Source organism: Bombyx mandarina, chromosome A1, assembly GCF_030267445.1.
Source record: "Bombyx mandarina strain Sakado chromosome A1, ASM3026744v2".
Lineage (NCBI taxonomy): Eukaryota > Metazoa > Arthropoda > Insecta > Lepidoptera > Bombycidae > Bombyx > Bombyx mandarina.
Window position 1 is genome coordinate 5,834,572 of NC_143234.1, and position 26,509 is coordinate 5,861,080.

Consider the following 26,509-nt stretch of genomic DNA (forward strand, 5'->3'; position numbering starts at 1 on the left):
ATATATTCTAAGTTCTCAAGTATAGTTACAACGGCTGCCCCACCCTGCAAACCGAAACGCATTACTGTTTCACGGCAGAAATAGGCAGGGTGGTGGTACCCACCCGCGCGGACTCACAAGAGGTCCTACCACCAGTAAAAGCATTCATCCAAAAAACTAAAAATCCGTAGCGCCAAACGAATATTAACATCCATTTAGTATTACGATACGCATGACCGCAAACAATCACCGTCCGAGAAGAACGATGTCAAAAATACTCGATACTACACATGCAACGCACGAAATTCTTGTAAAAATAGATATAAAACTCGTAAAAGCGCTTCCACACAAATTAGATTATTCACAAAATGTTCACTTCGCACGCGAGGGGCCATCTCTGCGCATTGTCTTCTTGACACCGGCTATAAGCATGTAACAGGGCCAAACGTAATACTCGTGCGAAGCCTACATCATTGAGTAATTGTGTTGACGAAAATATTGTTGCCGTTAATTTGGCAATGTAAAATGAACCGTCTATTGTTGTATATAATATGTGAAATTTATAGTTTTAAGTCGTATTGTTTGTTGTATAACAGTGGTAACGGGAAGTCATAGCCATTTTGGATTACGTGAGCAGTTTAGGAGCTTATTTTTGCTGCCGCTGCCTACCGCTAGTCATTCTCCGTGAGTCTCATTTCAAGAAGGACATCGCTCAGGAAACATCTTGGATAGAAATACATTTCAAAGCAGAAAAGGTCTCTGGAAACGCAGTGTGGACGAAAGCAGTAGAAGAGCAGTACCTATAAAAGTAGTATGGATAAAATTTGCTCCGGTGATGGGCGGTGCGCTGGTAAAAACGAGATAATGGGATCATCTCAAACAATACTTCAGAGCACTCCTAATAGAGCATGCGGTTCCAAACAAAAAGAGAATCGAAATCCCTCCGTAGACCCAAAGGGTTCTGAGCGATCCGTAAGAATGGGATATTGATTTAACTTCAATTCTTTGTAAAGCTACTATAACAATTCAAGAACAAGACCGTCATTAAATATAATCAAAATCCTATACTTAAAAAAATATTGAAGATCAGGAATGTAACCAATCTGGCAATAGATATCAATTTAGAGTTCAATTGAATTAGATTAAACATAATAAAACCAATGAAAATCCAAAAAATGAATTGCATTAAACATAATAAAACCAATGAAAATCCAAAAAATGAATTGCATTAAACATAATAAAACCAATGAAAATCCAAAAAATGAATTGCATTAAACATAACAAAACCAATGAAAATCCAAAATAGGGTACTTGCAAAGTATCCCAAGCCACATCTATAAGGTCATTGAGCAGTCTGCACACACAAAATTCGGTACACATTAAACGATACCGTTCGTTTCTGCAACTGACAGCATAGGTCCGTTTAGTCCGACGTCTGAAACAGTAATAACGCATTGACCCGGATCATGCGCCGCAATCCCGCATGCCAAAACCATCAGCGTAAAGATTAACAACTTTTTGTTATTTAAAAAAAAAAACAATAAGTTAAAACATTTGTAAATTATTCCTTTTTTGATGGATCGAACAGAGTCAAATTTTGACAACTGATTTTGAATAACAACAAAATTAAAATTTATTATATGCCATTTTGAAGTTAATATAAATGACTATAGGGTAGGGTAAATGGTAAGAGATCTCATTTACGAACCCCCATGCGTCTGGTGAAAGACCTTAGTGAAGCCCCACTTAACGAGTGCGTGCGCCAACCCTCAGTTCGCAAATTCAAATTCAAATTCAAAATCATTTATTTCAACTTGGATGTCATCAAAAACACACTCAAAATGTAAAAGAAAATGTTAACTCTACCACCGGTTCCAAAAAAAGCCACAGTCCTGAGAAGAACCGGCGAAACAAACTCAGCGGGTTTTTTTTTTTTTTGTATTTTCTCAACTATTTTCTTTTTTTTTTTAAACAAGAAAACATATTTACAGTATACGAAAAAACAAGTCAAAAAAATACAATTCAAATAAATAATAATAATAATGAAAAATGAAAAGGTCAGGAGCGAACGCCTCATTCCCACGTAGTGCCATCTAGTAAAAAATCCTTAACTTTATAATATGCCTTGTTGCACAAACGTTCCTTGACAGTTTTCTTAAATCTATGAACAGGTAGTAGTTGAACGTTTTGTGGGATCTTGTTGAAAAGTTGTACACCCAGCCCCCTGAAAGAGTTGCTTATTTTCTTAATTCGAGCCGCCGGCAACGCAAGCCTATGTTTGTTCCTAGTGTTCACATTATGCAAATCGCAGACTCTGGGGAATTCTACAATGTTTTTACGCACGTACAATAAATTTTCAAAAATGTATTGGGACGCTTAAGTTAGAATTTTGATTTCCTTAAACTTGTCCCTCAAGGATTCCCTCGGGTGCATATTATAAATAGCACGAATAGCCCTCTACTGCAGGATGAAAATCGTTTCGACATCGGCAGCATTGCCCCATAGCAAAATGCCATAGGACATAACACTATGAAAATAACTGAAATAAACTAGACGTGCCGTATCTTCATCAGTATGCGTTCGTATTTTTTTTACCGCAAACGCTGCAGAACTAAGTCTATTCGCTAACTTGCATATGTGAGGACCCCACTGCAGCCTGGAATCAACTGTTATACCAAGAAAAACTGTCGAATCAACAAGCTCCAGTGTCTCTCCACTTACAATGATATTAGTGTCTACTTGTCTAACATTAGGTGTGGTAAATTTTATACATTTTGTTTTTTTGTTATTTAATAACAGATTATTAACACTAAACCAATGTACCACGCGCGAGATAGCATCATTCACATCGTCATAATCTTCCAATTGTCGTTTAATTTTAAACAATAAGGATGTATCATCAGCGAATAATACGACCTCATGACGGGTTTCAATAAACTTTGGTAAATCATTGATATACACAAGAAATAAGAAGGGACCCAATATGGAACCCTGAGGAACACCCATATTAAGTAAGACACCGGAAGATCTCTTTCCTTTAACGTCTACCTTTTGGATTCTTCCGGATAAATAAGATTTAATAAGTTCTAATGAAACGCCCCTAATACCATAATGGTGTAATTTTCTCAACAATTTATTATGCTCAACACAATCAAAAGCTTTAGATAAGTCGCAGAATACCCCAAGGGCATTATGCGATTCCTCCCAAGCCTGAAAAATATTTTTAATAAGATCTACACCTGCATCAATAGTCGAACGGCCTCTAGTGAATCCATATTGTTTGTTATGAAGCAGGTTATTGGAATAGAAATGGTTCAAAAGCTGTTCCAAAATAATTTTTTCAAAAATTTTACTCAATGTAGGTAGTACTGAAATGGGTCTAAAGTTAGTGGGGTCAAAAGTACTACCAGATTTAAACAGAGGTATTATTTTACTATATTTCATTAGATCAGGAAACACACCACTATCAATACAGTCATTAAATATTGTAGCAAGGTAAGGTGCGACTATATCAATAATGGATTTTATAACCTTAATTGATATTCCCCATAAATCACCAGTTTTTTTAATATTAATGAGATTGAAATTATCAATTATGTCCTTTATAGCAATATTTGTGAACTTAAAGTTAACACTGCATTTATCAACATGATCTTGCAGTAATGAAACTATGGAAAACATCTGTCAAGGCTTTAATAAACAAGAGTTCCACATGACCGCGACTGCTCTGCTAAGAGCAACCGACTATCATGATGATGTGATCCTTAGGACTTCATTAAAACATGGAACATGAAATGTTATTAATTTAAGTACATAATAATATTGAACAAATAGTTGAGTCAAGTAAATATGGTTTATGAAAGAATAATAAAATTATAAGTCGATTTTGTTTGCGTCCGTTTTATAATTGCAATAAGATGTTGTAAGATTCTGTTTATGTCGGTTCATAGCGCCAGAAATAACCCATTGACCCGATTCACGCGCGACGCCGTCTGGCAGTGTTTCCGTAAAAAAAAAAAGTAAGTGAAATTATATTTTGTGCCATCCCGACTAGTGTTATCAATGCTTTGTAAATCAAACAAAGTTTAATAAAGTAATAAAAATGTTGTATTGTCGGGATTATACAAACAGTTTGTTTGGAATTGTGCATGAATAACGTAGCTTTTTTTATGTAATTATGCTACATTTGCTATACTGACTAAGCTAACTTGGTATTATAAAAATAGGTATCTTAAAAACGTCTTGTGAATGGTACTCTACACGACAAATTAATAATCTAGTTGATTTTTATTTCAGACAATGAAGGGTTCCATTCACAGGCACCATACCTGCGACCACAAAGTCTATAAGGTGTCGAACACTTCAGAAATATTATACTAAAGGTCACGCAGTAGTCGAAATTCGACTATAATTAATTGGAATTGTAAGTTTGTATACTATTATGATAGTATTTTATACTTCTATAATCACAAATTTCGTCAATATAAAAAATATTAACAAAGACAAACAATATTTAATCTCAATTTGACAACAGACGTCAAGACCAAAAGTTTGACAATAAATAGTATGCATGCGTGTTGCGTCAAATACATGGAATGTAGTGTGTGTAATGTTCTCTTTATTGATTTAATGTATCTTTTGTGCATTATTTAAAAAAAATATTAGCATTGTGCATTTCTTCTCTATATTCTCTATAAGTGTGGAAAATTTCATACTCCTCCGTCCGCGCAATTTTCGTAAAAAGGGATACAAAGTTTTTGCTTTACGTATTAATATATAGATAACGAAAATTTAGAAAAAAAAAAACGCGAAACTGAAACCTAAATCCAGTTTTCATTAGTTCTAGTATTAGTATTAGTTCATCTAGTATACCAACAGTAGAGGTAGGGAAGAAGTAGAATAGGGAAGATCCCGCAGGACGTCGTCTCCGGAGACACACTGTGAGCGGCGCATAGGAGCCACCTTGCGCCGCCTCACCACGGAACCGACAGCAGAGCACCAGGCGCCCCCGCACCTGGTACCTTACAGTCCCTACGGGAGATTAACGTGAGCATCGTGCCCGCGTCGCCCACCCCGCCTTCTTCGCTGAGGAGCCGAAGAGGGATCCCACTCCCTTTCACGCTCCTCAGCCTCGCGGAACGCCATGACCAAGTCGCAAAATCTGGCCATGGCCTCCTACTTATAAATAAACCCTAAAAATTTGCAATCACAAAACTTTTCCAAAAAATACTACTATCTAATTAATTCGAGATGTGATACTAAGAGAGGAAATAAAATTTTCGAAAAATATTTTAAAGTGAAACCTCTCAGATCCGCGAACTGCATTATTATTATCTCAGACCAGAATATTATTAAGAAGATACACTATTACAATACTATAAAATTATCTTCTACTAGCGACCCGCCCTCGCTTCGCTTCGGAAACATTAAAACACACATGAAACCAAAAAAATAAAATAAAAATAAATGAAAAAAAAGTAGCCTATGTTCATCAGGGACAATGTCGGCTTCTAATGGAAAAAGAATTTTTCAAATCGGTCCAGTAGTTTCGGAGCCTATTCGAAACAAACAAACAAACAAATCTTTCCTCTTTATAATATTAGTATAGATATAGATATAGACAACGTATTAGAAGAACAGATAAAATAAATGCGATGTTTCCTATCTATACAGTAACAAAAAGTAGGTGAAAATATAATTGAAAGTGGATAATATTGCTTCATAAAATATAGGGGAGGCTAATATTGAAGCGTGTAAAAGATATAATTTTGCTGCAATATTCCAATAATTCAAGCGATATTTAGTAGAGAAAGTAACTGAGCCACGCTGTGACTTGAGTTGGCTTGAGTTTCTTTTGTCGGTTTCTTTCTATGGTTAAACATCCTTTTTATTTTCTCATTTATATTTGTATTTAGTAATTGCAGTGCTAATCAAATAAATCAAAATTCAACATGACAAAAAGATATAAATATTATACAAATATTAAAATTATTCTTAACAATTTTTACCATCTTACACATAGATTAAGCTTGAGGTAAACAAAGATCGTACGAAAATACACATCCATATACTCAAGGGAGTCCATCGATATGTCGAAAGTAGGACTGCGAGTGTTTTTTCATTTGCTTGCCCAAGATGATGGCTTCACAACGCGTGTATGAAATTTAAACAAGTTTATTATTTGTTCTATAAGGTATACTTTTAAATTTATTACACAATCATACAGTTTAAGTGCAAACTTTTTATGAATATACAATTTTTTTATTTATTGCTTAAATGGGTCAACAAGTTCATCTGGTGTTAAACGGTTACCGGGGCCATCCAGCCAGAAATCAACTTGGTTACTGTCCTGAAACCTGGAATATCGCTAATTGTTTAAAATATATCGAAACTATGGTGGTAATGGTGGATGTACAGAGCTCCGTCATAATCGAAAAAAATAGCTTTGAGACGGAGAAAGAACAAAAATACAACTGTCTGATGATACTGGTGGTAGGACCTCTTGTGAGTCCGCGCGGGTAGGTACCACCACCCTACCTATTTCTGCCGTGAAGCAGTAATGCGTTTCGGTTTGAAGGATGGGGCAGCCGCTGTAACTATACTTGAGACCTTGGAACTTATATCTCAAGGTGGGTGGCGCATTTACGTCGTAGATGTCTATGGTCACCAGTAACCACTTAACCCCAGGTGGGCTGTGAGTTCGTCCACCAATCTAAGCAATAAAAAAAAAAAAAAACATTAATTTTTAATTACGTAACTAAAAAAAAATACATTTGATTATAAGTTGATATATTTAAGTATGCTTTGTCAGGTCATTGTTATTGGTACAGTTGTGCAGCTCTGCAGTGTGAACAGAATTTTATTTACTTGTCATAACCACAATCAAATGTGCTTATCATTCTTAAACGATATCTGATCTTCGTCATTCCGATCTTCATCAAGAATTAAGGTAGGTACACATTTAATAAAATCGTGGCTTTTTTAACTAAACCTGTGCTCTACTCTCTGTTGAAAGTAGTAGAGTAACTTATTTAGCAATAAATCGAACAAATTTGTGTCTTAATTACAATAAATATTTGTTAATCAAGAAAATATACCTTGTCTAAAATAAAAACCTTTTTAGACAAAAAAGTTTAGCTTGTTTATACAAAAAAAAATGAATTCTATAAAAAACTAGACAAGAACTTTTCTTATAGCGGCTAAACATATCCTTGAATAGTTTTATAATCGTTAATTTAGAAAATTAGCTTGACTACGAAAAGTTTGTTTACCAAAAAATAAAAAGGTTAAAATATAAAACATAATATAATAAATGAGGATTTTTTTTAATTGTGCAGCTTGGAAAAACCAAATAAAATTCAAGTTAATTAATTATCGAAAGTATTCCACAATTAATAATCGTCAACAGAATACCAGCATGACATAACGGCCGTCTGGTGTAGTGGTAAGTGACATGGTCACTACAAAAGGGGGTCGCGGGTTCGAATCCCGCCATGGGAAGATATTTGTATGATAAATATAAAATGTCTTTTCCAGGGTTATGGATGTATATTAAATATGTGTATATGTATAATAAAAATCTTACATTTATTTCCGTTATCTGGTACCTGTAACACAAGTTCTTTACGAACTTACCACGGGACCAGTTAACGTGGCGTGATTGTTAGTAAATATTTATTTATTAATTTATTTATTTATTTATCTCAGTGTCTACTATTATAACGCAAAGGCGACCCGAAAAAAATACTAAATAACCGGTAACATAACACAGATGGTAATGCTCCGGAGAACCAGTTCCGGTCCTCCGTAATGCCTGAGGTCGTATGTAAGGTCGTACCGGCAATGACCTCGAAGGTTTGACATGATCCGTATACCTGTGCAAGCTTTTTACATACGCATCATCCTTAAAAGCTTAGTTTAGTTAGATTAGTACCATTAAATTAAGATTGCAGTATTAATATCGGTTTTTGTAGTACTTATAGAAAGATGGTAGCCTTGATGACCTAATATTATCACTTTAAAAAAAATCATGTCTACTACTACTCTATACATCATATATCATACTACTTTATATCCAATACTTTCGTTCTGTGAAATACACGAAATAAATATAAACATACCGGAAAAGTTAAGAGTCAACTCAAATGACATCATACATAGAAATAATTTTTTTCTCTTTATTGAATATTTTCTTCTAATAAAAAGGAACCGCAGGTAGCAACGGACCGGCCGCATTGGAGATCACTCCAGGCCAATGTTCAGCAGTGGATAGTAGACAGGCTGAGATGGTGATGATGATGTTGATAAACTTAGCATTCGAACGACGAAACTATTCGATTCCCCTCCACAATTAGTTTTCGACTGATCTTCCACGATACGATAATGTAAATTTACAAATCATCAATATTTGTAAGTTTTAAAAAACAAGAGCAATTGAAAATCAACTTTCTTATACCCCAAAAAAGCAATCGGTTGAGTCGGACTTAAAAAATGTTTTTTTAAACTACAAATCACAGTACACGATTGGACGAGTGAAAATGAGAACGCCATCTATAGTACGGTATTGTGACGTAATGAGACAAATCGGACATTGTCCGTTTGTTTGTCGGTTACGACAGACAGTGATTGACTAATTGGAAGTCTGGAATAGTGTTTGCGCCCTTTGTCCGCAGCAAACTTATTTCAGAGAGCACAGTCTAAAGAAATAAAACGATCGTTTGATACAATTAATCCCGAATTATTAAGGTAGTTTGAGAACTAGTTAAGTTTCAAGGTGGGTGGCGCATTTACGTTGTAGATGTCTATGGGCTCCAGTAACCACTTTACACCAGGTGGGCTGTGAGCTCGTCCACCCATCTAAGCAATAAAAAAAAAAAGAACTTATATGAAACTGTAGTTTTGAGAATATCAATTTCATAGGCGGTGTATGAACAGTGTCCATTGACATGCCCATATCAATCAATCTACAGTGGATCCAGTAGGTCTTGAGGCATTCTTTTGAGTCTTCTTGTTGTCATTTGGTTGTCCATTAGATGTTTAGCAAGGTTATTGGGTGGGCTTCCAATCTTCAAAGCAGGCTTTAGCTTTATTTATTTATTTATTACTTAGATGGGTGGACTAGCTCACAGCCCACCTAGTGTTAAGTGGTTACAGGAGCCCATAGACATCTACAACGTAAATGCCGCCACCCACCTAGAGGTATGAGTTCTAAGGTCTCAAGTATAGTAACAGCGGCTGCCCCACCCTTCAAACCGAAACGTATTACTGCTTCACGGCAGAAATAGGCAGGGTGGTGGTACCTACCCTCGCGGACTCACAAGAGTGTCCTACCACCAGTAATTACGCAAATTATAACTTTGCGGGTTTGATTTTTATTACACGATGTTATTCCTTCACCGTGGAAGTCAATTGGAACCTCTGGGTCTGCGGAGGAACTTCGCGGTTCCCTCTGTATTTTGTACCGTATGTTCCATGGGGAGTGCTCTGAGGAATTGTTCGAGATGATTCCAGCATCTCGTTTTTACCATCGCACCGTCCGCCACCGGAGTAGAGTTCATCCATACTACCTGGAGCCACTGCGGTCATCCACAGTGCGTTTCCAGAGATCTTTTTTGCCACGTACCATCCGGCTATGGAATTAGCTCCGCTCCACGGTGTTTCCCGAGCGCTATGACATGTCCTTCTTCAAACGAGGCTTGTGGAGAGTATTAAGCGGTAGGCAGCGGCTTAGCTCTGCCCCTGGCATTGCTGAAGTCCACGGGCGAGGGTAGCCACTCACCATCAGGTGGGCCGTATGCCCGTCTGCCTACAAAGGCAATAAAAAAAATAATCGTAAACATTTGTTGAGTACGTATTTCATTAGAAAAATTGGTACCCGCCTGAGATTCGAACACCTGTGCATCGCTCAACACGAATGTACCGGACGTCTTATCCCTTAGGCCACGACGACTTCAAATAGCTTTATATGTTTATAGATTAATACATTTTTTATTTTTCATATAGCAAAATCGCAATGGATTCTTTTCATTTGTAACATACTATGGCGCGTTCACTACCATCCTGAGCGTTTTGGATTGAAGCCCTTGAAGGATTTCAAGGTAAATATAAATAAAATCGTTTTTATTATCATGATTTATCGGCTCATTATTAATTTAGAAGTTGCGTAAATTATTTATCAATGAACTAGATAACTTGATTATTTATCGTAACGGAATTCAATTCGATAAACTTTTGAATCTTGAATGAAATACTAATCTTTGAGTGATTCCAGATTGTCAACGAGAAAAATTAACATTAATTCTTGTTTTAGTTCTAGTGTAAAACACTGGATTGCGAAATATCGCAATTTATATTCCATTCAGATATCAAGTGGCTCTATATTCTTCCGTCAGTCGAGAACTGAATCGTCTGAAAATTTTACGCATGCTGTTCTCTGAATACTGAATAATACATTTTACATGCTAACGTTGAAGACGTTTGACAAATTAAGTTGCGCGGCAAAAGACGCATGAATCACAAGTAACAATCTCAGGATACGAATAGAGATTATACAAAAGAAAATAGGGACCGGGGTAAATACATAAATTTTTCTCCCGAAACCCTTACGAAATGTATTAAGCAGAAAATCTTCATTGTAAGTCAAGACCCACGCATGTTTACATACACCAGCCAATGTACTGTAACGAAAAAGGTATCCAATCATTGTATTCATGATGAACAAGAAAAACATGGACGGTTTATGTTGATAAAACTATAGTATTGTAAACTCCGTTCGAAGATGAAAATGTCAACATATCCTTCGAGGTTGTAAAGACACCCACGACCGCATTGTGTGGGCGTATTATCTCAGGTAGGGTTAGTACTTTGTGAAATAAAGTAATAATTTAGGTTTTTTGATTAAGTTGCACTTTTCAGTCCATTACAATGAAAAAATTCAGTACATAAAATGACACTAACAAAATAAATGAGAGTATCTTGAGGTCGGCAGTTTATTTGACTTGGATTTTCATCTTCATGATAGGGAGAAATCAGATCTTAGATAAGATACTATTAGTTGTTTTCGTACGCAAAAAAGAAAGTCACAACAAAAATAATTGAAATTTGACGGTACTTACTTTATATAATGTTTAAATTGAAATCGTCGGTAAGTAACAAAATGAAAATCGTAAATGTGAGATTAAACCGTAACAGTAGTCTTAACTAGGTCACCGACTCACGAAAACTGAAGAAAATACTAGAAGGAATGATGTTAAAGTATATCTATCTAGCTTTGTACATATAACCAGCCCTATGGAAATCTAAAATTAGTATTGTACAACGTGGCAGGCTTCGTGGGCTGCCCATTGAGGTCATTCACGAACCATTCCGGAGATAGACATAGCATTGTGTGAATGTCATAGATTTACATAGATTGTAGGAATTTCTTCTCAAAATGCAACTTATGGTATTTATTTGACAGATTCTATATTGCGTAGGTTGAGATACGAGAAATACGCTTACTTAAGTTAGCGCATCATCTGATGCAGTCAGAAATAGAATCGAAGTTCCTGAACATATCAGTAGTATAACAGAACGATATACAGAAATGAGATATTTTATTAATCATTGAATGCGAGCCAAACAACTAATTTTACTTTTTGTAGTATACAAATTGCTATTGATTTTATCAATTAGAAAACATTATATACAGACACATAAGATTTCCAAAGCTCGGGGTAAAAGTGTGGAGTGGTCTACGGGAATTAATTAGGGAATTGAGCGAAAAGAACCTGAAGATATTGCACAATCCACAAACAGTGAAGGAAGTTATAAAAATGAATTGTGGGTAATAAAATGTTCATTAAAAGGGCTGTAAAATGGAGATGTGTTAATAATGTAACGAAGATTAAGGTCACGTATTTTCCAGTATTTCATTATACCTGAATTAAAAGGAGATTCTTCTCATTCATCTTCAAATTTGCAACACCTACAACTATACGATGCACTTAATTTTTATCATTAACCAATCACCGGATACAATAGACTAGAATACAAGGTATCCCGTCGTTCGTATCGACCTGGCCCATGAGAACGGGAATTAGGGAAAAGCATAAAGAGGTTTATTGAGATAACACAGTAACGATATATTATGGACGGACAATGGGGTACGCATTACTCACAGGTGCGTATAACATTTAAAGAACCCGCGGAATCTGACGTCGCATACTTCTTTTGAAGAATAACAGGACTATTATCGTGTCAGGTATTTGGACCAAAAATATATATCTAAATTTAAAATGGCTGCACTGACCGGTTTCTTATATTATTTCTCGGGCTTCAACAAATTTTGGGACAAAAAATCCGTCGAAAAAGTTCAATAGGATTGGTAATAAATATAAAGTAAGGTTTTGTTAAATTTTAACCGTAGCTGGATTAATCTGATTATGCTCGGCTAGGCTTTTACACACGTACACTTTGAATGCCACTTCTAGTGACAGTAAATTCGAGAATGAATTGACAAGTGAGATTGGTAGGACGTACTGAGAAACTATCAGATTGTTACCATCGTCCTAAACATGTCTGCCACCAAATGAAACCGATCTAAAACCAATGTAACTGTTATGGAGCTATTGTTTCAAGGTAGCGCCACTTAATAACCGATTAACAATTTGTTGACGCGTCCCCATACTACAATATTTAAATAAAACTAGACCTCAAGTCTCAAAGTGAATTTCGAGATCCGCGTTGTTGTGGCCATGTCTGATAGCCTTACAAGACTATATAGGTTGATCTACGGCGCGCCATAAAACTCAGATCAGCAATATATATCATGGAAAGTAAAAGTATCCACAAGGAAATACCGAGAAAACTTGATAGATGTTAACGAAGAAAAATACCAGGTTAAGAAATGCGGAATACTCAACAACTCCACACAGTTAGCTAACTGGATTTTTACAGGAAAAGCTAGTTATTCAAGAGGCCCTTTAGGAAGAGGTTTATAAGGGGCTCTTCCTTATCTTAACCATGTTTTAAATGTACAAACGATTTTGGCAACTTTCTAAAATAATATTGTGTTTAAGCTTTATTAAGCTAAGCGTTTTATTACTTTACTAGCTAACCTGGCAGACTTCGTAGTGCCTCAGTCGATAAATAAAATACCTAAACTTTTATACAAAATAAACTTAAAAAAACAAAAGAAATGCGTTCGACGGAGGACACATCAAAGGAATAACAAAATTGTTATTTTTATTTAATTCCGAGCATTTTCATATTTATCTACCTTTTAAACCTTCTCTGGATTTCCACAAATAATTCAAGCCCAAAATTAGCCATATCGGTCCAGCGGCTCTCGAGTTTTAGCGAGGCTAACGAAGAGCAATTCATTTTTATTAAATAGATTACTTACGAAAATAGGTGCCCCCTGGTTATTATATGCGGGATTCATACAATACCCATAGATCATGGCTCTTCATCAGAATGTCACGAGTACAGAGTGATTTAAAACATTTATAGACTACGTTATGAGATTTTTTAATCAGTATTGTATCTTTTAACGAATAATACATAGTACATTTTTTTAAATATATACATATTTTGAAAATATACTCCATATTCGGAATGGAAACAAACCTACAATAGTGCTACTAGATTACTCTTATTACTTAATATAATACTATGCAGTAACTAAAGTGCGAAACTAAGTACTCTATAATTCACGTCACGCCATCAAACACAGATTCACGAAAGGTCGCTTAGAATCTTGTCTTCTCGAAGGTCACATTGACACTGAAAGGTCATTTGTTAATGATGTTTCGCTGAATTGACTACACAAACCATGAAGCTGACGGAAGTATTATTATAGTGTAATGTCCGCTTCTTCTAGGAGCACAGAAATTATTGTTGACGATGCAAATTTAGCACACGGTGAAATAGAAGTAATCTCTTGCTATTTGTTCTTGGATATCAGCAATACCGTGGCCCACCAAGGGCTTTTCTACCGTTGGGGATATTCGTTTAAGATTTGTTTGTTTTTAAAAAGCATAGATGGAACATCGTTAAGGCGTTAATTTTGGGCTCCGTCGGGCGAGCGTCCTTGGAGTGAGCTGCGTTGTAGTATTGACCGCGGTAAGCCCCTTACCTCATCCGGGTTCTGACCTCGGAACGGATCGGACGCTTGGGCGAAAAGTGCAGGGGAGTCGTTTAGTGGGCAGGGGTCTGAAAACATCCTTGGGCCCGCGGTTTCGCAGTTGCGGACCAGTCCCAGATACCATGTGCCCCACCTATGGACGGGTACCGCGTAGGAGGTTCCGAATGGCATGAAAGATCTCTGACAACTACGCAGATTTCAATGCTTCTAGGTATTAAGGAGTCCCTAGGGCCCGCGGTCCAACATCTGCAGACCTGAAATAATTTCTCTATGCACATATGAAATGGTCGTGATTATATTTTGTTGGATGTATTATGTAACTAAAGTATCACGTATCCGATTTTTTCCTACATTTAATACTCTCTGTAATCATCATAACGTTAAAAAATGTTTCCGAACATACTCGGAGATAATCATATGCAAGATATCACGAGGACAAGACCCTGATAATTGAGAGGATGATAAAAATATACCGATAAAGTTTTGATTCATTTGGTGGTTAATATTACATGTAAATAACTTACGAAATTGCAACAGCGATTTCATCGTGAAATAAATAAGGAAATCAGAGGTATCGTTTTAAAGCGTAATTAAAAACCTACAAGGAACTTGTTAATTTGCTACAATCAGGGACTATTGATTTCTTAATTATTGTCGTGGCTGGTGACCATGATATCACCAGTGTCTATAAATTTGTACGTCTTTAAAATACTAGTGGTAGGGCGTGCTGTGAGCCCGCACGAATTGGTACCGCCATCCTGCCTATTTCTAGTCGTTTTCTTTTCTACCTACTCTAGTAACCTCGAGGGGTTATTCTAGATTCACCGAATTAGTAGGTGAGCTCATGGATCTCAAACCTAACCTAACGCTAACCCTAGCAAGAGCAGTGCTTCGCAGAATCTACCACCGGATCGGAACCGCGATCCACTGTGAAGATCCGGCGAGAAAGTCAGTGGGCTGTGTCTGTGGGTTAATTTACTCGCCGAGCCCTTCGTCGCAAGCGACGGGTTCGACGAGAACGATGTCCGGTGAGGTACCTAAAAGCACCGTTAGTAGATCGGGAGGATCCGAAATGACGTGGCTATTGTCGTGCGTTCATACAATGCAATTGAGACTTTAACGTCATTTCTTAAGGTAATTTTTCCTAAATGATGATCCACCTAGCTCGCAATGAAACAGATGTGATGAAAAGGTTACGAAATTCACGTTCTAATATCGATGGAGTCTCGTAACCTCTTTACACAAGATGGTCCGTGAATTCATTCAACCATCTATGCAACAAATGAAGGTTTGCCTAGTCTAATGCTAATCGAAAAACTACAAACAAGGAACAACAAGAAACACGAAACGGGATTCGTAAAAATATCGCGATTGCTTAAAACGTCACGCAAAAGTTAAAGGCGAAATTGTTAACGATTAAAAAAAAGAACAAACGAAGAGTATCTTAAGTGTTGTTGAACGTTTAGAAGTTTCTAGAAAAATACAACTTGCTTAATACCATTGGGAGTCTTAACAATTGTGTTTTTAAGGATTCATCTAATCCGCAAAACTCTTTGCAGAAGTCGAGTTAATTTTTTATATCTATTCATTACTTACTAGACGATTCTTTATAATTTTATCTGTAAGGGTCTATCCAATCTAAAATAATCTATAATTTACGAAATACTTTTATATATAATAATTATAACCACTTGATAATTTATTTTAATAATGTTCTTAGATTTGTTTATTCATAATAAAAGATGGTCATTAGTAGGAAAGCTAGTGTAGTAGATATTGTTAGACTGTGATAAATTACATAAAGGAATAATTATCTCGGATCTAACGCTATTGCGTTGTGGAGATATTTTTTAAATTTGAACTATAGATGAATGTATTAACGTTGAATGACTGTCTGCGTGTTTGTTTGTTTACGACTTACGCTTTCTGTCCTATTGAAGTGAAACTTCACACTGTTGTCGTTGGCAGATCAGAAATTCATTTTAGCATAACACCGCGCATAGTATTAACTAATAGATTTTTTTTGCTCTATATTTATATTGATCGCGGCGAAGCGCGGGCGAGTTTCACTAAGTTATTAAGTACACATTCTTGCCCATTAAAACCAAACCATATTTTGAACACAATAGGGATGCTAATTTCTAATATAGCCAAAGACCATCTGACGTTGCGCCACAATTTAAAAGATCTTCGTGGAGCCGTTTTTTTTTTTTTCCACAGGAGAAAGTCGCCGGATTCCCACCCGCACGGCAGGTGGGGTATGTGGGAGTCGAACCTCACTAAAAACTCTTGCCGCTCATAGCCGGCGCCCTACCCCGGACCGAGCGGGAGCCCAGTCGGAGCTATTGAGACGGTGGGACAGGGTTTACGCAGAGCATATTACATCCATCCCGCCGTCCCATACAAACTTGTTTTTCTTATAACGCATCACGCTATACAAGTGTACTTTAGTATTAATTCGATATCCTTATCAGTTCGTTTTGGTACACGGTTTAACCTACATACGAATGTCGTTGAAATATATTTCGATTCAACGCTTATCGACACATCCTGACGCTTGTCAGATATAGCCGTGGGAAACGTTAATGTCAACAACAGGGGATATATCCGTGTCATCGATGACATTAGATATCAAAGAAAGTAAAATCAATTGTGGGTTCCTTTATGATATGTTTCTCAATCGTTCCCTCATTGCTTCGTATGGTGGCTTTTAGTGCATTTTATGCATATTAATACGTATATTGTTTTATACATATTTATCATTTAAAATTGTTAGTTCTTTTAAGCCTGATGACGTCAAATAGGATGGGAGTTATTTTTCCTTGTCGGACTAAAATAACATTGAACATTGAAACCAAGTGGATCTGTCTGCCTTAAAAACTCGAATTATAATAGTAATAATTTTATTGGAGTTTAAACATAATAATGTCATAGACATCTGCAATACCACGAATTGTATTTGATTAGCATTCTTGAATTAAAATACTAGTACGGTCAACTAATGCAATCGCACAAAAAAGAAAAGCTAACTTTTATTTATTTCTAAATCACATCATGAAGTCATGCCAATAATCGTTAAAAATAACATTACGATCCGTATCTGTTCCACGATATTAACTCGTGACAATTTATATTAAGCGAAACTAATGACATAAGTAAATATAAAAATATTATCAACACATAAAATATACAGAGACTAATGCGGATCGTTTCACTTTCAATACGGTCTTCGGTTACCGGATTCGAAGGTGAAACAGCTTCCTACTCAAAAATTGTGTTACTCAAATCATTCGGAAACACAAACTTAACATTCACGAATAAAGGGAAGTTTCTAGTTTTTCAACAAGGAACGAATAAGATCGAATGCTAGAACGTCCTTCTACAAATGAAAAATAATTACAGTTTCAGCAACAAAAAAAAGTCACAGCGCGTGACGATAGTCGTACAAAAACATCAAGATCCTCGCGTTTGTTTTTTTTTTTTGCAACACTACACTGCTAACCTTGGTAAATCCCAAGCGTTTAACACAATATTTGTTTTTGCACTGTGGACACTTCAGAACACAATCAATGACGTAAACACACTGAACTATCAACTGTTTATGTCAAATCCGAATTTGACGTTCAAACTACGTGCGGCCCGCCCGAAAGGCCGTGAGCGACTGGCAGTAGCTGACATAGTTGAGACACCAGCTCCGGCAAGCGCCACAGCGCTTACGGAAAGCGAAACTCCTGCGCACAAAACCGTATGGGCTCTGTGTCCTCGATTGAGCAGCGCTGTACCGCTGTATTTACAGTTGACCGGCTTTCTAAGATATGGTCAATTTCATTCCACGTTGCATATTAAACACCAAGTGATAGGAGAAATGCTATATGTGTCTCTAAGAGAAGCAATCTTGCGGAACCAGATCCAATAGCTTTCATATTTCATATCGCTTGCCATATGCTCTTCCTGTGAATCCGAGAAGCCTTAGTGAGTCTATAAATGTCGGCCACATGTCGTCCGTGCAACGCTTCAACGTCATGCCCTAGGCAAATACATATAAAGAAACACCTGTGGAACAATAGCCTGTACCAAGGTGATTTATTCCATTACGAAGGTCAATAACACTACGATGATTACGACCGTAATTGCTTATCTTCAGAGCTGTTTGCTTTAAATAATAATAAAAAGTTTTCTAGATGCTCATCGTACACGCTTTATCGCTCAACTAGATTCGCGATGACTATTGGAATTTTAATTGAACATTTTACATCACGTACTTCGTTCTAAATAACACATTTGGATGAACTACAAGCAAGCACATAAAACAAACGCCAGTCGATCTTGATTGAAAATTATAGTACAGCTATTTTTTTTTATTGCCTTTGTAGGCAGACGAAGCATAACGCCCCACCTGATGGTGAGTGGTTACCGTCGGCCGTGGACGTCAGCAATGCCGCTATGCAGGGCCAGAGCTATGCCGCTGTCTACCGTTAAGTCCTCTCCACAAGACTCGTTTGAACAACATTAGCTAAATGTTTTTTGCAGGCAGACAAGTGACCAACATAAAGTGATATTTACATTAACAGGGCAAGCAATCGAATGTTACGAAGCGCTTATAGATCAGCCAGTGAACGTGCGTCGCGTCGGCGCAAGGTCGTCAAGACCGGTCCAAAGTGACCGAAAGCGGTGCTACTGTTTTAATGTAGGTACGCCCGAGAATCTCGACGACAAATTCTAAATCGCGTAGAAATCACAGAATGTATAATTAAAACTTGTCATACTGATTTATACGGATTTTCGAAGCTTATGTATATTTAAACACAGAAAGGATCTTTTTTTTATTTGCATAGGTCACGGCCCACCTGGTGTTAAGTAGTCACTGGAGCTCATAGACATCTATAACGTAAGTGCCGCCACCTACCTTGACACATAAGTTCTAAGGTCTCAGTATCGTTACAACGGCTGCCCCACCCTTCAAACCGAAACGCTTTACTGCTTCACGGTAGAAACAGGCAGGGTAGTGGTACCTACCCGTGCGGGACTCACATAAGGTCCTACCACCAGTAATTACGCAAATTATAATTTTGCGGATCATTCTTATATTCTTATTATATTATTCTTACATTCTTATATAATTCTTAATTATAATTCTGCAATTATAAAATATGTAGCTTGAGGTTATTATTGATAATCGCAGTGCCAATCAACTTCTCCATTGAAGTTTGGGTATTTTTAACAAATAGTTGTATTTTATCAAAAGTGATAGAAACGATTGGCACCACAAACACGAGATTGAAAAAATTAAATAGCTGTCCCGCCATTGAGACTGGTACGCATGCCTGCTTTACGGTAAAAATGAACAGTATGGTGGCAACGCACCTACATATGCGGGCACGTATTATGTCATATCACCAGTAATAATTATAATTTGCTCCATGTTAAATATCCGAATATAAATTGTTTAGTGTACTTTATTACAATTACACATATGTGTTAAAAGTTTACTTTTAAAGAATACTTGTAAAACACGGCCGGTATGCTATGAATAAAACTTAATCTCAAATCACTTTTTTCCCTACCTACACTGATAGCCTTGAGAGGCTATGTCAGCGTAACCGGGCGTTTAGGTGAGCTCTTCGGGTTCAAACCGGAAGTGTTGCTAATACTGGCCCTAGCAAGAGCGGTGCTTCACCGAATCTACCACCGGATCGGAAAGGCGACCCACTAAGATATCCGGTAAGAAACTCAGTGGGCTTTAAAAACGCTAAAAATTGCTTCAGCAATACCAACATTCATTCAAATAGTCCTTATAATCATAAAGGGTTTAAACAATCAAAGAAAGAGCCTCCCTCAATAGAATGTTTTGTTTACGAGTTGATATTTTAAAAATGGGAGGCCGGTTTTAGCACCTTGACAAAAAAGGTATCATGTGGTTTTTGGTAATGTGTAAATCGCCGACTTCCGCTCACGCTTCAGGAATGGCGACCTGGATATGTTAGGGGCGAACCATCCTAAGCGTGTAACTCAATCAGTAGGTATCTATTTTATTATTTTTAGTATCTTTTACCTTAATAATTTATAGGTGCTCACATCCCACCTGGAATTTTATCATCAAAGAAGTTTTAATCGAATTGGCTATGAATATGTTTATCGTAATATTGACTTAACGATGAGCATCCCTCTTCTCAAGCTGTATGGCTTAATTGGCTTGATAGTTTTACAATAACTAGAGGTCCCGCAGTAGTCGAAATTCGACTATAATTAATTGGAATTGTAAGTTTGTACACTATTATGATTGTATTTTATACTTCTATAATCACAAATTTCGCCAAGACTACACTATAAAAAATATTAACAAAGGCAAACAATATTTCATTTATTTTCAATTTGACAACAGACGCCAAGAACAAAAGTTTGACAATAAATAGTTTGCATGCGTGTGTGCGTCAAATACAAAATGTAGTGCGTGTAATGATTTCTTTATTGATTTAATGTATCTTTTATGCATTATTTAAAAAATAATTAGCATTGTGCACTTCTTCTCTAAATTCTCTATAAGTGTGGAAAATTTCATACTCCTCCGTCCACGCAATTTTCGTAAAAAGGGATACAAAGTTTTTGCTTCACGTATTAATATATAGATATACTAATATTATACTACTAATAAACCGACCAATAACTTTATACTAACACCGAAGAGACTATTGATTGCAAGGTAAAAACAAACGTCTTTATCATGGTCGCATTACAAACGAGCAATTAGAGGAACCCGTTTTAGAATTCAACATCAATAGAAGAGTTGACGTGATGAGGACTAACTAGCCTGGAGCGATGTTAAGCAAGTCCAAGACAAGGTGAAGCGGAGACAACTTGTGAGGGCTATGTGTACCAGCGATACCCTTGGACTACAACAATAACAACAATAATTGTAAATAGACATGCTTTAACAAAAACCGACTTCAAATAGAAAAAAAAAAGATATTCCAAAACAAGTTCATACCTACCACCAACCACACCTACACTAAAAACAATAGTCATCGAAATCGGTTGGCGTGATATTGAGTTACTGAGTTATTCATCTATTTGTCGCGCACGTACTTAATGCAAATTTAAGACATATGGTTTTCTCATGGATACCATTATCAGAACTGGACTAAATTGAAATGAGACCACACGGGAAGCGTCAGATTTCTAATAAAAAAAGAATCATCAAAATCGATTCACCCAGTCAAAATTTATGAGGTAACAAACATAAAAAAAAACACAGTCGAATTGAGAACCTTCTCCTTTTTTGAAGTTGGTTAAAAACATCAAAATTCGGTGCGAACAGAAATTGACATTAATTGTTACGGGAATTTAGTTGAAACTTGTGAGTTCTGAATCACCGAACTTGTCAATCTGTCGCACCGTTTATATTAAGATTGAAGCATACGAACGTATGTTAAGTTTCCGAGTAGTTAGTTCATGTTTGCAGAACACATTGATACGGGTTTCAACGACTACTCATCGGGGAATGCGAACCGGGCCACATCTAGCTGCTGATGCTAGATGTATAATATATTTGTTTGGGATACAGGGATTACCGGTTTCCGGGTTTGCAAATAACAGCTCAAGCGCCTCTGAAGAGCTCTGACATCTCAAAAACGTCTGCTTAACCGGAGTATGTTTCATGGGATGTTAGTGTCGTCTTCGATGAGTTCACAGTGATCGATGCTATAGCTGCTGATACCGTTACAATTAATAGTATGTAAGTATAATAGCCGGCAAACTTCTTGAGCATTTGTTGACGTAGTGGGGGTAAGTTTGCGCATGGTACACTCACGTGCAAAAATATTATTTACTCTGCGTCATAATGCAATTAAATTATTAAAATCAACATATGTATTTATTTATTTATATATTTATTAGAACATCAACAAAATATAGGTTAATAATTGTAATAATTTAATCTTGGGGTAAAATAGATATTCCTTCTATTAAGTCAAAACTAGAGCTGTTGCCAGGTCTTCGTTCAGTTGAAGCGAAGCTGGTATTTGTAATTTTTTTTTCGTTATCATAATCTTGACCATTATCATCATCACTGTTTTCATCACCCGAGTCGCCATCATCGTGTTAAGTCGACATAGGGCTCATCGGTGTAGTTTACGACTCGGTCGGTTCGATCTTCTTTTTTGTCTATAATTAATTATTTTTTGAAGATATTCGATTCGTAGTAATCGAATGTTACTTTTTTCAATTACCAGCTTCCGATTATTTTCTGTTTTTTTTTTCCATCTGAAGCCTAGCTCTTTCATAATTCGTCGTAAACTTCATTCCGAGCCATTAAAATGTATATCTTCTTTAAAATTTTCGAAGCCTTTTTATTACAGATTGAACGAAACTATCCATTCCGGTAACTTTCTTCTTCCCTGATCTTTTCTTACCCGGAGTCCCAAGCACGATGAGCAAGCCAGAGCCTTTACTTTTTCCATAATATCATTCTTCCCCTGTTTTATAATGAAGCAATATACGTCGTACACAATTTTTCTACCCTTTCTTTTGAATACTCCACCAGTTTGTCGCGGCATAGTGTATTTTTTATAAAAAATCAACAAACACTCAACAAATAGCAATGGCAACAAAGTCAACAAGCAATTATAATAAAATATAACTTAACGATTAATAACGATAGATTTTTCACTGTACGCAAGCGTACTTTACGCAAGGTTCGACTGATCTACCAATAACGCGCTCGATACGATTTCCCCTGCCGTCGCGCCTCACCCTCACCACCAAAGTGATCTAAAATTCGGTTCTGCGCAGCCAAGGTCATTTGCTCACGATGTTTGCCGGTTACTATACCAAAAGTTTTTATTACTGGTGGTAGGACCTCTTAAGTCCGCACGGGTAGGTAGCACCACCCCGCCTATTTCTGCCGAGAAGCAGTAATGCGTTTCGGTTTGAAGCGTGGGACAGCCGTTGTAACCATACTGAGACCTTATATCTCAAGGTGGGTGGCGCATTTACGTTGTAGATATCCATGGGCTCTAGTAACCACTTAGCACCAGGTGGGCTGTGAGATCGTCCACCCATCTAAGCAATAAAAAAAAAGTTGATCAGGAAGATCCATCAGGAATACTACAATCCCTTAAATCATTCGTCACAGCTGCGTTGTCCCGCCCACTTTCTTTCCACCTACGTCCCTAATTAATGATGAGATATATTGTCATCTCATACGTGTAGTAGGTACCATAGATCTTCATATTTCTTCAGTGAAGTAGTCACGTGTCCACTTTGTATGGTGAGACAGATTTTGTACATTACAACCAACAAAGTTTAGCTTAACGTCTCAAGGTGGGTGACAGTATTCAAGTAATGTCTTTGAGCTCCAGTAACCACCAAGCAGCAGGCTGGCCGAAAGCTCGTGAATTCATTTAGTGGAAAAAACACAACAATAAAATTTCATTGTGAGTTCAGAATAAAACAGGCTATTGTTATAAAATGTGTTCAATCACAACTTCCAATCGCAAACCTGGAGTTTGTTTTCAATTTGAACAACGTTAACCCTCGCTGACCCTGTATACAGAGCTTTCAGTTTTACAACACAGTCACTTATTCACAATCGCGTGTACAGTCAGCAAAGGACAAAGTTTTCTTGGTCACGGACGGACTTTTTGGCGGGAACGCGAGGAGTGAAGTTTGTGATTTGTTTTATTTTGTCTATTTAATATTTCTTCAGGTTTAAATGTGTAATAACAGTGGTTTATTAACTGTTTAATATCTGTGAAAGTGCACAAACGTGGGAAAATGAAACAAAGCCGCTGAACGTAACTTCTCGGGATCCTCCAAAAAGTCCACTGAAAAAATCTTAGTAAATGGCCACCATTTTACGGAGATTATATTTCATCTCATCTCATTTCATTTAATTTCATCCCAGTTGATTAATGTCTCAAATTAGTCATCTTCATTTCATTTCACTCCATATTATCATTTTTCATAAAAATAAGAATATAAATTAAAATAAGACATGACTTAAAGGTCTTAGTTACCAGATCATAAAACCCCCTAAAAAATATTGGTCACGGACGACTATGGTCTTTTCGTAGTCACTCGGATATTGTACGAACTACCGTCAATTTTTCTATAAAAAAAAAAAAAATTACTTACGTTTCTATTCTAACAGAACGGATTATTGGTACTTTAAAAAGTATTCCAAGCTTCGAAAATAATATAATAACAATAAAAAAACACGAGATAATGCTATAAAAATATTTTTAATTATATTAACCTCTTGAGGGATGTTTTTTTTAATGTACAAAAACATAAATTTCGTTTATTCCTTATTGCGATTTGTTCATTTTATATAGAAAACAATTTACTAAACAAAAGAACAAAAAAAAGTGTGTGTGTCCGCTCCGACGCACGACTGGAGTTTACTGGATATAAAAAATTAAACGAAACAATACGAGAAATAGTTCTATATTACGACAACACGATACACAACTGATTATTAACAAATTAACGAGACACAAAACAAACGACTAACAAATATATGAAAATACAATAATGAGAGAAACGCGCGATCAGTACGAGGCTTTGTGGCGGACTGCCGGCGCAGCAGCCCGGCGTCACCTGCGATAACGCGGCCGCGCGTTGGCTCCTGATTGGCGCGCGCACGCATCACGCAATCAGGAGCCAATCAGGCGCATAACGCATTTCGTGTGACATGCTAGGCGCATAACGCATTTCGTGTGACATGCTAGTACGATTTTGGTCCCCATAATTTTCATACCCCGGGCCTATATATGTAAATCGATTCTAAAGGAGTAAACTCCAATAAACTCCAAAAAGATTCAAAATAAAAGATAATAAAATAACTAAATAATTAAAAAAACGTTTAAAAATGTCGTCATTCGGCGTAGAATTAAATGATAATAAATAAATAAACTAAGCGTACACACATATGTGCCAATGTATCTGTCCAAATCCGATCCATCTGGACGGGTCAACGTAAGGTCGCCATCGCCCGAAACATGTCTTATCGGATCCCCGGTCCTTGAGGCCTCATTCGCACGGGAGTTTTTTTAGCGCGCGTTAAAAAAGCGTTCAAATAGAACAGATGCATTTCCTAGTATATATGTTCATACGTCAGCGCTTATAAAACGTGACGCTTTTTTATTGCGCAGTGTTGCGTTTTGAGCGCTAAGCGTTGGGCGTTACAGATTACGTCACACCGAGAACGTTATAAAGCCTTCGTCAAACAGAACGCGTAATTAGCGCGCGTCAGGGCGCTAAACTGACGCCGCGCTATGACGCGGTGATGCGTATGATATAAGCGCTATAGCGCTGGCGCTCTGTTTGACGGTATGTTACCATAGTAGTACAGCACATCTCGGCGTCATAGCGTAGCGCTCTGATGCACGCTAATTGCGCGTTCTGTTTGACGAAGGCTTAAAAGTGCCAACGTCGAGTTTTAACGCAACGTTTTTAAAACGCCCGTGCGAATGAGGGCTTAAGGCCCTTCAAGCACCGGTCGACAAGCGTTCCACAGGCGGACTAACCCATAGATACAACCCACTGAGTTTCTCAACAGATCTCAGTGGATCGCGATTCCGATCCAGTGGTAGATTCTGCGAAGCACTACTCTTGCTAAGACTAGTGTTAACAAATTTCCTCAGGTTGAGACCGTGAGCTTGCCGACCCGTCCACGCGAAGCTGAAATCGCCACTTCGGTTATCAGCGAAGGTTGGGACTTTCTAAGTAAACGACAAAGGGAAGATCTTCCACCGAGCGGGTGATATTTGCTCGGCTGACCGACGGTCCGGAGGTTGTAGTTCGGAACTTGTATATATGATATGCGAGCTTAACTTGAAAATGTCGTAAGCTTGAAAATGTCAAATATCTTGCATTGTATGATGGCTACCGCCACAAGGACAAAATCTTCCTGAAGAAGATAATTGTGTCTATGACTCGCTTTTAAGTAGACTATATTGAACAGGTTGATGAATCGGACAGGCGCCAGCCGCACCAGGCCGCAAACCGTCGGCCTACTATCACATTGCACCACTAGTCTGTACTAGTTTGTAGCGATCAATGACCTCGATAGGATCAGATTGAAGATGTTATCACGGAGCGGTCTAATTTTTATTGAACTATTTTTTTTATTGCTTAGATGGGTGGACGAGATCACAGCCCACCTGATGTTAAGTGGTTACTGGAGCCCATAGACATCTACGACGCAAATGCGCCACCCACCTTGAGATATAAGTTCTAAGGTCTCAAGTATAGTTACAACGGCTGCCCTACGCTGAAACGCATTACTGCTTCACGGCAGAAATAGGCAAGGTGGTGGTACCTACCCGCGCGGACTCACAAGAGGTCCTACCACCAGTAAAAAATAGTCGAATAGACAACGCTCACTGTCGCCTTGCTGTAATTAAG

The 26,509-nt window shown here is 37.2% G+C and overlaps 1 protein-coding gene across 26 annotated transcripts in view; it reads right to left on the reverse strand.

Annotated features, from left to right (window-relative positions):
- The window catches only part of siz (Brefeldin-resistant Arf-GEF family protein schizo), a 223,471-nt gene that overhangs the window by 66,304 nt on the left and 130,658 nt on the right, over positions 1–26,509 (reverse strand). For 6 of the 26 annotated variants that reach the window (XM_089739493.1, XM_089739487.1, XM_089739491.1 and 3 more), the window contains exon 1: positions 17,607–18,119. The exons of 4 other annotated variants lie outside the window; for them this stretch is intronic. The gene's annotated coding sequence lies outside the window, so the exon portion shown is untranslated. Of the gene's footprint in view, positions 1–17,341; positions 17,456–17,504; positions 18,147–26,509 lie in introns of those variants that run through there. 16 more of the 26 variants (XM_089739492.1, XM_089739486.1, XM_089739490.1 and 13 more) reach the window with 8 other exon arrangements.